Below are 6,000 nucleotides of genomic sequence, written 5' to 3'. Positions count from 1 at the left end.
ATCGTTTTCATCGCCTTCATCATTTTTTTCGTCGACAATATCTATGGTTTGAACATGAGGGGCTTCAATGGTTGGGACAATCTAGTGGTCGTCTTACTTCTCTCATTCAACGTTGTTTTTGTTATTTATCAAAAAAAGATAAACATGATAAAAATTTGATAAGGAGACATTTATTTAACTTTTTTCCCATTAGTTCATTGATTTTATCCTCATTTTTCGGTCAACCAAAAGTATCATTTCTTACATAATAGACATGTCATATTACTAATCTCGTAACCTCATTTTCTACACCAAACTATCTCAACATTACCAACATCTTTTAATTTCTCTTTTGACAAACCAACAATCTCATCATATCATTAACATCTTTACCTTAACTTCTTCGGTAGACCAACAATCTCATTCATATATTTAACCACCAATATTTTTGTTGTTTTCCAGTTAGTCTCTCATATTACTAATATCTCGTCTTATCATTGAAAAAACAACAACAAATCTTTTATCATTGACAAACCAATGTTAACGGCATTTTATCCTTTAGTAAACCAACCCCAAATTTTAATCACACTTTCATACCTCTTATCCGTCGGCAAATCAACCACCAACTCAATCAAACTTTCACACGCCTCTTATCCCTTGATAAACCACATCTCAATTACACAATTTCACAAGTCTATTATTCTTGGCAAACCAATATTATTGGTATGTTATCCCTCTTAGCAAACCAACCACAAAATCTCAATCTATCTCTTATCCATCAGCAATCCAACCACCAATCTCAATCGACCTTTAATCTCATGATTTCATGATCCCTTGTTACAGACCTCTTGTCCCTTGGAAAACCAATCACAAATCTCAAACACACTTTCACAAATCTCTTATCCCTCGGTAAATCAACCATCACCTCACGATAGGTTATTATTCAATTTATTAGTTGCACTTGCCTTGATAGATCAGTGCTAAAGCGTCAGTCTCGTAAATTGTAGGTATGTAATTCAATCTTTCATTAAGGCAATTTATTATGTTTCACATTATAATTGAATTGGAGTTAGTTTCTTCTTAACATTTTATGACTTGTCAAGTCGTGCTAGTTTCATAAATTCTAAAAAACATACATAGAAAGAGATGTTTCTTATTATTATTATTATTTTTTTAGGAGTGATAGGGAATTTGGGGATGGAATGGGAGAGAGAATGATGTGGCATCACTTCATTGGTTGCAAAAAAAAATAAAAAGTGTGAGGAAATATAGAAGAGAGATAAATTATTTTATTTTTTCAGCCATTCAGATTACTCAACACCGTTTCCTTTCCCATTCCTCTCCCAAATCCTCTCTCCACTCATTTCTCATTTTTTTCCCATTATTTTATACAAAAATATTTTTTTCAAAATAAATTGTGGGTTTAAAATAAAAATAGGACACATCTTTACAAGTACGTAAACAATTATTAATTACACCTGCCCGTAAACTGATGTCATCTAAGTAGATATATGGAATCTCCTACACAATTAAATTTTTGGGAGCTAATTAAGAGAACTAAGAAAATTTATGTGTATAAAAATATAAACAAAATAAATTATAATAATATGTATTCAATGTTTAAATTTTTTAATAAATCACGAATAATATATTAAAATAAAAAATAAAACGTTCTTATTCCATATTTTATTCACTTAGTTAAACAACTTATTTTCTCACATGTTTCATCACATATTTTTTTCGAATGAATCTCTCATCTCGTGACTTTACACTTTCACTTTGTCAATCAAATATTTAATTCATATTTTTTAATATTTAGCATTGTGACCTCACACTGTAGTCAATTAAATATTTAATTCATATTTGTTTAACCACTTTAAATTGATATCGGCCTATTATCCTTCGGCAAACCACATTTCAATCACACTTGGTTAAAGGGTTGTACTTGTTTTGTTAGGTTGCAAGTTTGAAACATACAAATAACATTTTTAAATTTATTTTTAACCGTTTTAAGTTTATGGGCGAGTCAACACACAATTCGACTCAAATATTCATTTACTCTCACATATATATCCAAATTAACCACAACTTTCGACCGGCAATCTGGACACTTTAACCCGGCAATCCGGTCACTTTAAAAATTAAACATCATTATATATATAGATTAGTTAGTTAAATTTTTGAATTTTTATTGTTAAAATATTTCGCGTTCATCAAATTTGGTGTTGAATTTAAAATATAAAGTTGTTAGCTTAGTTGGTTAAAGGGTTGTACATGTTTTGTTATGTTGCAGGTTCGAAACATACCAATAACATTTTTAATTTTATTTTTAACTGTTTTAAGTTTATGGGCGGGTCAACCCACAATCCGACTTCAAATATCCATTTACTCTCACATATATATCCAAATTAATCACATCTCTCGACCGATAATTCAGACACTTTAAAAATTAAGCATCATTATATATATATATATTCTCAAAATTAGTCTGTTTTTAAATTTGGTTATTCTCTATAACAATGACAAATTGAATGAATTAGTTGGATACATAGATATCGACTATACTAATCGAAATAGTACATCGGGTATCTTTCTTTTTCTTTTCTTTTTTTTTTTTTTTTGTTGTTGTTGTAAGGAGGAGGAGTTAAACAGCATATATATATATATATATATATATATATATATATATATATATATATATATATATATATATATATATATATATATATATTATCACATAATAACACATCCCATTTATTTTGGGAATGGTGAAAAACCTTTAGAATTCTTTTCATTCATAAAGTTTGACATGTTCCAGCATTAATTGGAAGCCACTAACTCTTCTTCAATGGTAGAAAGAGTAACTATATATATATATATATATATATATATATATTATTCGATAGTCTAAAAATGTTGGTATGCATGGGAGAAGCAAGAATATAGATGTTCAATATAATTTCATAGATATATGTCTATTGATAAATTAATATATTTATACATTGTATGATTGATGATCAGGTATCTGACATTATGACAAACCACTAAAGATTGAAAGTTTTAAAAAGTTAACAAACACTATGGAAATTGTAGAAGATGAACTAGATGAAAATACAGTCTAGTTCAAGGGAAAGTTTTTGTAGGATTTAATTATGTTTTAAATAAATTTAGACTAAGTCTTAGTCTTTGCTTAGTGTGCACTTGTTTTGTACGTGTTTTTCTCTTTAATTTAGTAATATCAGTTTGTTATTTGATTAATTCTTAGTTAGTGATATTAGTTTATTAGTGAGTAATTATATTTTTATATTTTTAAGTTAAGAAAACTATTTAAATTTACCTTTTGCTAATAAGATTTAGTTATTTATAATAACAAGTTAATGACTTTCTAGTAATTGGGCAAGATCCCCATCTGAATTTGTGTATATTTCTAATTTAATTTCATTGTTATATGAATAAAAAAAATAGCAAGAGAAATCGGCATTTTAAGCATTTCACAACCTGAAGTGTTGCTTCTAATGACATGATGGTTCATTTATAAACTGAGATGATTGTGTACATCATATCATATGCAATGTAAAACCTACTCTGTTATTTTTTAAACTCACTAGAATTGAAAGCGTTGTAATCAGATAATTCATTTACGTTTTTAGCTTTTTAGCTTTTACTCAGAATGTTACGAATTCAAAATCATTCTAGACCTGTCTAGAATGATCTCTTAAACTCGTGGTTTTTTCCCATTTTTGGGAATTTTTAATGAAATGACGTTAAGTCGTTTTTCCCCAAAAAAAAAAACCTACTCGGTTAGGCTTAAATTTTTGAAAATTTTCAATGTAGTTTAATGCCCCTAATCATAAGGGTTCTAGCATGTTTAGAACATATTTTTCCAACATCATCGATTAGATCCAAAATATATTTGATTTGATTTACATAAATGTCACTAGTCCCTTCAACGGGTTGATGATCGGGTCGGATTTCAAAACTATGGTTTGGAATTATAGTAAAACATATAATTGTATTAGTTATTAATTTAAATTCAAACATAATAAAATACTTATCTCAATATGGTAGGTAGTGATGGTAATGTGTACTCGTATACCCGATACTCGTGGGTACCCGATGATCAGATTTGGATATTTTAAATCGGGTTCAGAGTCAGGGTTGGGGTGGGGAGTAAAAAATGTTACCCGATCGGAGTCGGGGACGAGGAGTGTTGAAAACTTCCGATAGCCGATACCTTAATATATTAATATATATATATATATTTTTTGTTAAAATATAAATGTCTTATAAAATTCCACATTTATTAATTATTTTATCATTACTCACACATTATGTTAACATCATTTCATAAGTGTTTCTCCCTCATAAATAAATACTCTTAATCTTCGTTTTCATATGTCATTCTTCATTCAACCTTACATTCAACTTCTATCTTCATATTTACCTTTCAACTTCTATCTTCATATTCTCTCTAAGTTTTTGTTAAACTTCAAGTCTTCGATAACAAAACAAATTGCAAGTAATGTTTTTAATTCTATTTTAAAATTAGATATTATTTGTTTTAATATTATTTAATAAAATTATGATTGTTCTTCAATTTTTACAATATTTTTACAATATTATACTTATTTATTAACTTAATCTTCAATCTTTATTTTGTAGCTTCTTCTTCCGTTTTAACAACAAAATATTTATTTTGTAGTTTCTTCTTCCGTTTTAACATATGTGTAAGTAATACTTATATTATATATATTTTTTATTTCAATATTGCTGTTCTTAAAGTTATTTATTATTTAATAAGTTTATATTATTTCCATTTGAGATAAACTAATTCTTAAAGAGGTAATGGATTTAAGGCAAAAATAAAGGGTTCAGTTTTTTAAAACAAAAATAAAGGGTCAATTTTTTAAAGCAAAAATAAAAGGTTAGTTTTTTAAAGAAAAATTAAAAGGTTAGTTTTTTAAAGAAAAATTAAAAGGTCAGTTTTTTCGAGGCACCTAATTCATTTGAAGAGTTTTTTAAATTATAAGTCATTATTAATTCTAAATCAGCTTCATAAATCAATAAACTTATTAGAAATATATATTAAATATTTAATATTTTATTATTTTTAATTATGTTTAGAAAATAAAAGTCCAGACGAAGAATTTACTTTTTATGTAATGAAATGTTTGTTGATTAATTATTTTAATCTTAATTCTATTTTTTTATTTGTTAATGTCAATTTTTTTAATTAATTTTGTAGGTTGTAATTTAGATGTGTTGTAGTCTTGAAGAAGTGTATTTAAAAAGGATTTTTTTTTTTTTGTGAAAAAAATAATTTAATGATTTTTTATGTTTGTGTTAGTTAAGAATGATGTACTATCAGTTTTAATATTTCTATATTTGTAATAGGAATGAATTTATTTTAGGTAGAATGGATGAATTTATATTATATAGTGTGGATGATTAATCGTTAATGTTTATTAATAGTTTTAGGTCAATAATATATTATATTTAGTTTATATAACTTTATATAATTTTAGTTTAAATGGGTTAATTAAAATATAATATTTTTTAATATTTAGTATCGGATAATGAGATACCCGTTGGGGATCGGGTACCCGACGAATCGGAGATGAGGATATAAATAGAGATACCCGTCAGGTTCGGGATCGAGTAGTAAATTGAAAATTGGGTTCGAGGATGGGTACTTCACTAGATGAGTATGGTACTCGTTGTCAAGTGGGGTTTGAACCCACGCCCACGTTAGTGGACCAGAACTTGAGTCTGACGCCTTAGGCCATTCGACCATCTTGACATTTGAAATTCTTCCCGAGTTTAATTCATCTCGATGAGAAATATACTAATTTTTTTTATTAAAATTCACATATTTTAACTTATTTAGTTTAATCATTTTAATAAATATTATACCAACTCAATTTATATAACTATAAAAGTGTAAAATAGCCTAGTATCAAACAAATTTCAAGAGCTAATGTGAGTTTTTCTTTTTAATTATCAAAAACTCAACCATTTAAT

The sequence above is a fragment of the Impatiens glandulifera genome, chromosome 2 (assembly GCF_907164915.1).
Source record: "Impatiens glandulifera chromosome 2, dImpGla2.1, whole genome shotgun sequence".
NCBI classification, from domain to species: Eukaryota; Viridiplantae; Streptophyta; class Magnoliopsida; order Ericales; family Balsaminaceae; genus Impatiens; species Impatiens glandulifera.
The sequence above is the reverse complement of the archived record's forward strand: the minus strand, read 5'-3'. Positions refer to the sequence as shown.